Source organism: Dipodomys spectabilis, unplaced genomic scaffold (genome assembly GCF_019054845.1).
Source record: "Dipodomys spectabilis isolate Male_0828 unplaced genomic scaffold, ASM1905484v1 ptg000278l, whole genome shotgun sequence".
In the NCBI taxonomy this organism is placed as follows: Eukaryota; Metazoa; Chordata; class Mammalia; order Rodentia; family Heteromyidae; genus Dipodomys; species Dipodomys spectabilis.
In genome coordinates this window covers 3,011,080-3,023,558 of record NW_024870955.1, presented here as the reverse complement: position 1 = coordinate 3,023,558, position 12,479 = coordinate 3,011,080, and positions in this window count along the sequence as shown.

The window sequence follows — 12,479 nt, the reverse complement described above, 5'->3', positions numbered from 1 at the left end:
AGCTATGTACATATGATTGTATAAGGTGATTCTAAGTGAAATGAACTCCAAGACATGTTCTTTGTTGTTGTTGTTCTTAATGTACTGCATGATTTCTTTTTATCCTTTTGTGTTTTCCCCACCTATGTTTTATCCCCTGTAGTCACTGTATTTGATTTTGATACCCTGGTTATTGTAAATATGTTAATCTGAACTAGGGAAGGGAAAGGGAAAAATGGTGAGGCAAAGGACAAAGGGGGAACCTATGCAACAGTGATACACAGAAGACAATATGTTGGAAATAATCTTGGAGGGGCTGTTGGGAGGGAAGAGGGAGAAAAATGGGGGAAGGGAATACAAATTAGAAAAGAAATGAATTCATTACCTTACTTATGTAAGTATAACCCCTCTGTACATTACCTTGACAGTAAAATTTAAATAAAAAGTAAAATAAAGAAGGTATGGGAAGGGGAAACAAAGGAGGAGGCAACAATGCTTAATAAGAAATGTATTCATTATTTTGCCCATGTAATTGTAACCCCTCTGTAAGGTATTTTCACAATAAAAGTAAAATAAAATAAAATACATGAGAGCAGCAATACAGGATATGGGACTGGGAAAAATACTCTACAAAGAGTAGAACAGCTGTGGAGAGCAATAATTTTACTTTAACATAGGAAGTAATTAACTAGCATACAGATTTTCAGCCTCATGTCATTCACTAAAAAGGGAAAACAAAATACACAATCAGCAAACCAGTAGAGATAAAATAGAAAACTAAACAATAAGGATGAAGAGACGGCTTGGACCAAAATAACAAATGACACAATTAGGAAACAAATAACAAGCTGGTAAGTTTAAAAAAAAAAATTACCCATAATTCTATTAATTGTTGTTTACATCACAATTTGTTAGAACTATAATTCAAATCACAGTTTAATACTATATCATTTTAATAATAGGTTACTTATTATTGATTTCTTAATGTTGAATGTTTAATATATAAATTTTATGTTTAGCAGCTATAGAAAAGAAGAAAGTGAATCTAATTTTACTAATATATATCATGAATTGTAAAATTGAGAAGCAGAATTTAAGCAAATAATATATTATTACTTTTTTAATTCTGTGAATTAATGTAATAATTCAAAGTCTATTCTACAATTAGCAATCATGTTAACATCAAATAATAAATTATTGCACATGACTCTTGGTATTAGGTGGAAGGGTTCAGCACTGTGGTAAAATTCACACCACACAATACAAGAGGGAATGATTCTTCTCATCTAGCTTAAATTGTGGAAATTTGATTTCTATATGTATGTTAAATTCCTGTCTAGGTAACATCTATAAAATTACATACAATTATATACACGAGGAGTATTTCAGATGATACCTAAAAGTCATATTCATTAATTAAGTTTTTATTATTTTTCACCAAATAAATATTTATAGAGAGACTGCATTTCTGAGTAGATGATGGTGTATGTGTGCCAGATTATTCATATTGAGGCTTATTTTATATTTCTGACATTGTTTCTACAGCTGGATTTAATTTTCCATAAGAGGTTAAGTGTATTATATCAGATATATGAAGGTAAACAGAATCTTTATTCTATTAATCCTTTGCCACTTGTCTAATCCCAATATAATTATCCATGTGTTTGAAGTAATGAAAATAACAACAGATATAAGCAAGATAAATCATTCTGTAGTACACAAGTATTTTCACCTTTATTTTGATAGTTGGTCCTCTTTTACACTAGAGAATATTCTTGGGAAAATGTGCTCCAGGCTGACCACAACTGCAGAATATTATGGTTTGATCTACCATAAGATAAGGAAGGAAGGGGAACCTTCCTTCCAAAAGTCTGCTCCCAGGGATGTGATCAGTTTTATGCTGGTGACTTGGAAATGAACATTTTTCACAGTCAACCTTGAAAAGTCATCTTGATAGACCATTTCTGTAATTGGTTACAGAGGATTATTGATGGCTTTGCAAAGATGCCAGATTGCCTCATTTTGAGACAATTTAAACAGGAATTTAGTCACCTGTTCTTTGTATCTTTAGGAGAAAACCCCATTGACTCTAGGCCAGGGACTCACAGGGGCCCAGAAAAGCTACTACTTTGAATAGTAATACTAGATCTCTAAAAAAAAAAAAAACAAAACAAAACCGAAAACAAAACAAACAAAAGAACACTCCAGTAAGCATAGCCAGTCAGGGCTGCTATCACAGCCTACATGAAGTCAGGCCAGAAACAGAAGTTGAGAGTCATTTAGCTGATAACTAATATATTTTTTTATGAGACAGACTCAAATGACACTCCAGAGAGAGAGTCAGAAAGACTGATGAAAGGGACTAAAATTGATCACACGAAGGTTGGAAAGTAGAATTCCTTGTAGAACAAATAAATCATAGAAGGCCTGTGCATGTAAGAACAAGACAGTAGACCAAATTCCGGAAATGCACATTATCTTAGAGGTCAGCCTAATGAATTATCAATGGAAATCTTTGAAATCTTAAATATTTGAACACGTGTGGAAGAAGGACAATTGCTGAAGAGAAAGAAAATGTCATCACTCTGTTGGGAGGTCCAATATCACATTAGGAATTGATAAAGCACAGATTTGTAATAAAAAGAATACAATTATTCCAAGTGAGGGGTTCATTTGTTTTGATGTAACAGTTCTTGATTTAGGTGCTAGCAATTAACATACAATTGATCCAGTCCCACAGCTGAGTTGATACTGACTGCAGTATTCCTACATAAAGGGAAAGAGAAAATTTACAAATGTCTGGTGAAATGAGTTGAGGATGAAGTGTTCTAATAGTGATATCTGAGGTTTAGACACAGGTAAAGAGGTGGATTTTCTTTTCTAAAATTCCCCCACTTTTAGCCTGGTGCCAGTGGCTCACAACTGTAATCCTAGCTACTCAGGAAGCTGAGGTCTGAGGACTGCAGTTCAAAGCCCCCTGGACAGGAAAGTCCCAGAGACTCTTATCTCCATTTAACCACAGGAAAACCAGAAGTTGCACTGTGGCTCAAGAGGTAGAGAACTCACCTTGAGTTGAAGAACTCAGGGACAGTGCCCAAGCTCAGACTTCAAGCCCCTCGATCAACAACAAAAAAAATCTCCCTTTTCTTGAACTGCCTACATCTTTTCCTAACATTCAACAAAGAAGCCATTTTATCACCCACGACATTTAAGTCCTATCCTAGCTACTGCAAATGGAACGATCTGGTTTCTTATGTCAAAAGTTCATATTTTTAAAAACAAATACCAGAAGTGGTAACTTTTTTTCCAGTCCTTGAACACTGGGCCTGGGTCCTGAACATGGTTATGCTGATAGCTTTCATGTGAGCTTGCTTGTTATTTATTGAATTACTGCTGATGAGGGGAATTACTGGGTCTTAAGGGAGATCTATATTTAGTCTTTTCAGGAAACTCCGTACTGCATTCCACGGTGGATGAACAAGTTTAATTTCCCACCAACAGTGTAATAGAGTTCCCAATTGGCTACATCCATGTCAGCATTTGCTATTGTTAGTTTTCTTGATAATGGCCATTCTTACTGGGACGAGGTAGAATCAGTCTTGTTTACTTGTAGATTTGTGGGCACCTTCTAGCTAACATAAATGAATGAATCATGAAACATACATTGCTCTGAGTCTGCGTTCCATTCTCTTTGCTCTTAGTATAATTTTACCAAGCCTTTCATTTTCCTTAAGACTGGTGAAAAGTCATCATTTCTGATGGGCGAATAGAATTTCACTCTGTGTGTGTGTGTGTATGTGTGTGTGTGTGTGTGTGTGTGTGTGTGTGTATGTGTTAGATCATGATAGGCCCATGAATTCATTTCTAAGCCTTCTGTTTCATCTATAATTTACTAATTCCATATTAAATTTGGATTGCTTTCTCTACTTTATTGAAGAATATAGTTGGGATTTTGATGAGTATTGCATTGTCAATTTTTGGGGGGCCGCATTGCAGTTTCATCATGTAAATTCTTCCAACCAGGAGCTTTAAAAGATTTTCCATTTCTTGAGCTGGGAAGGTGGCTCAGTGGTAGAGTGCTTGCCTTGCATGCCTGAGGCCCTGGGTTCGATTCCTCAGCACCACATAAGCAAAAAGAAAAAAGCCGGAAGTGGCACTGTGGCTCAAGTGGTAGAGCGCTAGCCTTGAGCTGAACAGCTGAGGGACAGTGCCCAGGCCCAGAGTTCAGGCCCCACGACCGGACCCAAAAAAAAAAAAAAAAAAAAAAAAAGATTTTCCATGTCTTTGAGTCTCCTTAATTTCCCTTTTTAGACTTTTAAAGTTTTCACAGTCGAGGTCCTTCACATTTTACTTAATTAATTCCTAGTTTTGCTGTTGTTGTTTTGTTTAGTTTAGATTTGATTTGGTTTTAAAGCTAATACATATGAGGTTGTTTTTTGGATTTCAGCCTGGATCTTCCCATTGTTGGTAACACAGAAAAACTACTGATTCTTGTGGTTTTTATACCCTGCTACATTGCTGAAGGTTAGCATCACCTTTAGTAAATTGAAGGAGGAAGCTATAGGGTCCTTTAAATACAGGATCATTTCATCTGTTAAAAGGGATAGTTTTACATCTTCCCTCTTTGGATCCCCTTTATGTTTTTCTCTTGCTTATTGCTCTTCCTACAAAGTCCACTGCCTTATTGCAGAGTAGTAGAGAGAATGGACATCCTTGTCTCATTCCTGATTTTAATGTCTTCATGCTTCCACTGTTAGGTAAATGCTAATTATCTGTCATATATATACTCTGTATTATATTGAGGAATGTTCCATGCATTCCTAGCTTCTCAGACAATCATAAAGGGGTATTGGAGCTTGTTAAAACTGTTACTTCATCCATATAGACGATCATGTGTTTCTTGTCCCTGCTTCTGCTGATGATTTGTACTATGATTATTGACAAGAATATTGAATCCAATTGTATCCTAGGATGAATCCTATTTGATCATACAATATTATTTTTTGTTAGTTGCTGAAATTAGTTGGTGAGAATTTTATTAAGAAGTTCTGCATCATCGCTTATCAAAGAGTTGGGTTCATAGTTCTCTTTCTTTAGTGAGTCCCTATGTGATTTAGAGAAGAGTCTAATTCTAGCTTCATAGAATGTGTTTGATAATTCCATTTCCCTTTCTATTCCATTGAAGAGTTATAACTGTGAATTGTAAGTTCTACACAGGCCTTAATTTCACGGTAAATTCATCGAGTTGTAGATTTTTCTGGAATGGGAAGTGGTTTATTGACATTTCCTTTTCATTTCTTCTTATGTGTTACTTCTTGCTTCAGATCCAGTATAGGGAAGCATCAATTTCCCTAGGATTCTTCAGGTGATTGGCAAAAGATTTTCAAAGTACTCTCTTATAACATTCTCAATTTTGCTTATATCTGTTGTGTTGTCACATTTTTGTCTCTAATTTTCTGTATTTGGGTGAGTTCTCCAATTGTTTTGTTTTGTTTTGTTTTTATTATGAAGGTGATATACAGAGAGGTGGGTTACAGTTACATAAGTAATGAGTACATTTTTTTTTTTTTTTGGTCCGGTCGTGGGACCTGAACTTGGCCTGGGCGCTGTCCCTCAGCTCTTCAGCTCAAGGCTAGTGCTCTACCACTTGAGCCACAGCACCATTTCCGGCTTTTTTCTTTTTGCTTATGTGGTGCTGAGGAGTCGAACCCAGGGCCTCATGCATGGAAGGCAAGCACTCTACCACTGAGCCACCTTCCCAGCCCAAATGAGTACATTTTTAACAGTGTTACCCCTTCCTCATTTTTTTCTGCTTCCCCCAACCCTGACATCTCACTCTCACAAAGATGTAAAGTTTATTTCTAACATAGTGTCTAGTGAATATCACTCTTGCTTTGGTTAATCTTTGTCCCACCATTTCTGTGATTTCCCTTCCTTTCCCCAAATCAGATTAACTTATGTATAAGACAAAGGGTACAGAAATCAAAAACAGTGATTACAGTGAATAAGCCAAAGGGGAAAAACTAAATAGAAATAACTAAAAACAGTTCACTATCAATCATCTTGTATCCATTTCTTGGAGCTCATTTCGATAAGCATCATTTTATGGTGATATGCATATTGCTATTGAGCTACTGTGAATGTCCTAGACATATTCTGGTTTTTCCAAATGAGTGAAAACATGTAGCCTCTGATTCTTTGGGTCTGGCTTGTTTGAATTATTATGTTTCCAAATGATTCCATTTCTTACAAATGGGACAATGTCAATCATTCTGATGGAAGCATAGAATTTTGTTGTGAATATATACAACATTTCCTTGATCCATCATTGCTGGGTCATAGGGGAGCTCTAGTGAGGAACCTCTATACTTCTTTACAGAGTATTTGAACAAGTTTACATTTCCACCAATAGTGTAGTAATGTTCCTTTTTGGCCACATCTCCACCAGCCCAGCATCTGTTATTATTAGTTTTCTTCATTATGGTCATTCAACCTGGGGTTAGGTGGAATCTCAATTTTGCTTTGATTTGCATTTCTTTTATGGCCAGAAATGTTGCATATTTCTTCATGTGTCTATTGGTCATTCATATTTCTTCTTCAGAGAGGTCTCTCCTTAAATCTTAAGCTCACTTATATTATGAGGGTTGTTGTTTCTATGAGAATTTGTATTTTTTTGGGGGGGGTTAATTTTGGGGCTCTAAGAATATTTGAGATATGAGGCCATTGTATGTTGCAGAGCAACTAAAGGCCTTCTCCCAATCTGTGGATTTTTTACTTATCTTTCTGCCTATATAAGGTCTCTTTTTAGTCAGATTTGGTAAGGTTCTGTCAAGTCTGTTAATTTATTGAAAGAAGCAAATCGGTTTTGTTGATCTTTCTATGTTTTATTTTGTCGTTAGTTATTTCTGATTTAACTTTTTTATTTGTTTCAGCCTACTTAGGTTGGACTTGTTCCTCTCTTCAAGGAGCTTTAGGTACATAATAAAAATACTGATTTGAGATTTCCCCAATTGCTTGATGTAGGCATTCAAAGCTATAAATTTTCCTGAAGTACTGCATTTAATATGTCCCAGAGGAGCTGGTCTGTTGTGTCTTCATTTTTCTTAAATTCCAGAAACTTTCAGATTTCCATTCTAATCTCTTCAGTGTCCCACTGGTCATTCAGCAATGTGTTGTTCAGTCTTCATAGGTTTGACAATTTTTTTTTTTGCTTTAGCTGTTTAATTGTAAGTTTATTCTGCTGTGGTCTGACAAGCTATGGGAATTCAATTAATATTTCTTTCGATTTGGACAGAATTTCTGTGTGACATAGGATGGGTTCTGTTTTGGAGAATCTTCCATGACCTGCTGCAAATAATGTATATACTGACACAGAATGTATATTCTGTAGATGTCTGTAAGGGCAAGGTGGTCAATGCAGTTATTTAGGTCTTCAGTTTCTTGGTTGAATTTTTCCTGGATAACCAATCCATGCATGACAATGATGGGTTGAGATGTGTTTTTAGGTTATGTAGTATTTGGTTGATGATTTGGGGTGGTCCAAGATTCACGGCATTGATATTTACACTTGTTGTATCCTAATGGAGAGCTGCCTTTATCAATATGTAATGTCTCTTCCTACTAATTTTAATTTGAATTCTACATTATTTTATGTTAGTAATTCTACTGTGGCCTGTTTATGGTATCCATTTGCTTGAAAAATTTCCTTCCAGCCTTTCAGTTTGAGTATGTGTTTGTTTTTGTCAATGAAATGTATCTCTAGTGGACACTGGATGGATGCATCTTGTTTTTTTATAATACTATCTAATCTGTGTTTTCTAATTGGAAATTTAAGTCCATTGATATTGAGAGTTAAGGCTGGGAAATATCTATAATTCCTGTTGTTAGCAGCTGTGCCACATCTATTCTCAATATATTTACTTTGTTCAGTATAATTTGTGGAGGGGAAGGGGAAAAAACAAATTGTTTAAATAGGGATACAGATGGACCCATTGCAACAATGAGATGCACAAGTCATTATGTTGAAAACGAAGTTTAAAACTTTGGTATGGGGGGGTGGGAGCGGGGAGGGTTGGGTGGGCATGGTGGTGGGAGGATGGGAAGGGATGGGAAGGGAAAACAAAGGAGGAGGCTACAATGCTTGATAGCAAATGTACTCATTATCTTGTCCATGTAATTGTAACCCCTCTGTACAGTATTTTCACAATAAAAAAATATATATATTTACTTTGTTCTCTGGTAGAGAGTATTTTATATAACCAGTTCCTGTTCTTCTTGGCCTTCTCTATATAGGATATATTTGATTAATTTCTGTCTTGTTGATTTGGTGGAGATAAGTTGTTTCAAGTTTTCTTTGTCATGAAATATTTTTATATATCCTTTAAATGTAAAGGAGAGTTTGGCTTAGGACAATATTCATGATTGGTAGTTGTTTGCCTTTAATGTTTGCCATATATCATGCCAGGTTCTCCTTTTTACCATATCAGCTAAGAAATCATTATTTATTATGACTGTATATCCTTTATAAATAATCAGTTTTTTCTCCTGACAGCTTTAAGAATCCTTTCCTTGATCTCTAATGATCCTCTAATGGATTATGATGTGGTGGTGGGTTGTTCTGTTCTGGTATTTTCTGTTTGGTGTTCTAAAGGCTTCTCTTCTCTGAATGAGCCTTTCTTTTTGGATGTTTGGCATGTTCTCTGCTAGAATTCTGTAATATGTTTCCCATCCATTTTGTTTCCTGCTCTTCTTCTTGATACCTATCTCCCCCAAGTTTGATCTTCTAACTGAATCTTGAACTTCCAGCAAGATCGTTACTTATTTCTTGGATTTGATCTAAATGATTAGCTCCTCTTTTCTATGAGACCTAGTTTGTCTTTGATGCCTAGCATTATCTTCTATGTCATCTATTCGCTGTACAGACTTTCTACTTTGTGTTTTATTTCTCTATCTTCTAATTGGTCATTTTTTTAGAGCTTCTATCTATACTAAAGCTTTGTTTTAGGTCTTGTGTGGACTTTCTTTACATCTTTTCTTTGGTTAGGGGAGTTGTTGGAGGGTTTTTTTTTTTTTTTTAGCTGTGTCTTCTCTCATACCTTTTAACTACTTAACTATTTTTTCCTTGGACTCCTTTGCCTTCTCAGAATTATTTTTTTATCTTTCTGTTCGTAGTCTCCATGAATTATTTTGCTAATCTTTGATTGGTCTCATCTTTTTCACAAATTTCCTTGTAGAGGTTTTGTATCTTTTCATTAATGACATTTTTCCACAGTATTTGTAATGTATTTTGAATTACCTCTTCTAGCTCCTTAATTGTCTGTTCTAATGTCTGGTCAGTTCTTGTGTGAATTATACTACCGTGGCATCAGTTTTCTTGTATTTTTCTGATTTGTTCTGTCCATTTGGTGAATTTCTTGGCTTTCATTTTTGGGATCTACGATCTTAATAGGTGGCTCTCTATGTTCTTGGTTGATTTGCAGGTGTTGGTTTGGTCTTCTGTTGTGATTTGTTTTTCTAGAATTAGGTTTTTGTCTAGACGATTAAGTGTAGGATTAGAGATCATTTGTGGTGAGATATTGTCATGTTAATACTTGTGGTTCCAATGACAGTTCGAACTGTCCAGTGGTAAGGTCAATAGTGTTTGTGTTTGGATGTGGCTGCCTCTGTTCCTGCTTTTTTCCCATGTGTCCCCTTTGTTTCCACAATGCAGCTGTGCTTTTGAATATGTTGGCCAACACAGTCACAACAGTCACTTGCCTGGCTGGGTAATTTTTCAGAGATTTCTGTTTTCTTGTGAAGACAGTATAAAATCTTCTTTTGAATTATATATTTATATATAATTATACCTGACTTGGTTTGACCTGCTAGAAGTGGAATACCTGCTAGGACTCTAAATCTCTGTTTCATTAGCTGGAGCCAGGGTAATTTTCTGTTCTTATTCAGCCATTGTTTTTCCACTTCCACAGGTTTATTTTTGATATTGTGGATTTTTTCACATAATTTAGGATTTGTGATGGTTGTATCCCTTTATTTTATTTTTTTTCTGTTTGTGTTACTTTGAAATAGTGATTTCAGGCTTCTATGAAGAGACACTAATAATATGAAATGTATGTTATTACATTGAAAGAAAGAGACCAGACATTTTAACCTTTTGCTACCAGTAAATTAATATTAAGCAAAACTAATGAAAATAATTACTTATTCACTCTTTAGAGGATGAGTATAGTACTCTTGGATAACTTGGAGAAAAAGATTTTAGACTCATTACAACTGATGCCTTAGATTGAAATTACAGGCTAAACATTCTTTTTCAGAAGACAAAAGCTTCAGTTCTTTCATATTAGTATTATAAAATCATAGCACCTGTATGTTGATTTGTTTTCATCTGCAATTTTCAATTCCATTCTTCATCCATTAGGTATCTAGTGCTTTGAATTACCAATTTCTTAAAATACCTATATTTCTTATATTGTGATGTAAATCTCAATAATATAAATATGAATTTATCTCTCAGTCTCATTTTGAGCTACATTCATATGAAATTTATGCAATCTAAAGCAAGAAACCTGACTATTTTACTCTTTTCTATGTTTTAATCAATATATCCATTCTCTTTAGAAATATGTTCTCATCTTTTACTAGAAACATTTTTCTCATCTTTCTCATGTTTCTCATCATATTGCTCCAGTGAACATCGTGTATTTTCTGTACTTTAATTGAAATAAATATAAAGTTTTGAATATGAAGACACCTCCCCCCATTATCACTTTAAAGTAAAACTTTGGGGACTATTTTACGTATAAAAATAAAGAAGTTCAATGTAAATGTTTATACATGAATGATCTAATGATTAAGACATTTAGACCCAAGAACTCCCATACCACATCAAGTCTCAATTTACTTAAAGGCACCAAAATATTAGTGCTCATGAATATCACTCATTGTTAAAAAATAACTAGTCAAAACAAAGTTTATATTATATTTGAAATTTTAAAAATGAAAATTATACCCAGATTTGCTATCAATATAAGGTTTTCAGAGATACATTTTTTTTCACAAACAGAGAAACAAAAAATAAAGGTTTGTCACATAGAATGAAAGATATAAAATCAGACTGTCTTTCCTTAAGATGATAAGTACATGCAAATCTGATTTATTCAAAGATACGATAAACATTCATAAGAGGATATGTGATCAGAAGTGATAGGTAAGCAAAAAAACTGGAAAACTGTATATGTAAATTTTGCTTTCAATGTAGGATTACAAGTTTTCAATTCATGAGCCTATTGAACAAGATTTTGTATCTGTAATACAGACCCTGTATTCTACATTTTAGACAAACTCCGATTCTCTTACCTCAAATCCTGATCAATATTCTTCTACTTTCATGATGTCAATTGCTACTAAAATAACAAGGTGAGTGCCTTTTTCGTTTCTAGACCCAATAAATTTTAGTATTTTGGAAAAGTAGTATAAATTCATGGAGTTTGCTTTGACTGTCAAGTTTGAGGATACTGCATTCAGGGTATTGTGAATTGGCCTGAAGCAGCCAGGAACATATTATGAATATACAGACACACATTATAGTAAGATATAGGAACTTGATCTCAGAGAAAGATAAAGGTCCAGGCAAGATCTTGAAGCCGAGATAAAACAATGGAGCAATCATCAATCAACTATTATTACAAATGGAACTGATCTCTGATGTGTCTGGTGGCAGCTCTTTGTGTGTGTGTGTGTGTGTGTGTGTGTGTGTGTGTGTGTGTGTAGAGAGAGAGAGCGAGAATTTTAATGTATCTTCTGTATTTATAGTCCATAGAGCATTACTTATTATGGAGAAGGTGCTCATATCAGAGCTCTGTTTTCACTGTCATCACTTTTAACTGCTAAAAGCATTTGCTTAATCTCTAATTAAAAAGGGAAAAATAAACTAACATCTTACATGATTGTTTTGACAATTAATTGTTATATTAAAGGCCAAAGGGAGGAATTGGAGGTTAATACAATCTTTTCCCTCTCTTCTGATTATTACACAGCAATAGCTGTGATTTTCAGGAGTCTCTTGCAATGTACTCAGGGCTGAATTACTAATATGCTTAATACTATGAAACATATGATACAGAACTAGATCAGCCAGCAAGCACAAAGAACTGGTGATAAGATCAAACTTTTGAGCAGAGTTGCCACATCATTTAGGAATGCAATTCCTTCATATGAACTTCAAATTTTGTGGCTTTCCTTGTGTGATTAAAAGGTAAGAAAGTAGAAACAAGAATTCCCGTTCAGCCCAGTAGAAAGTACTCATTATACCATCCTCCTGTTGCAAATTTCCATTCCATAAAGATTCTTCATTAGAGTACTTTCATTTAATACACTTCAGCACATCATCCTTCCCTATTGGAGACAGGACAAAAGATAATTTTGTTTGAATATTATCTTACATAAATTAGTGTGTATAGGCTTGATTTGTATAATTACAGATGTTTGTAATAAATGTATGT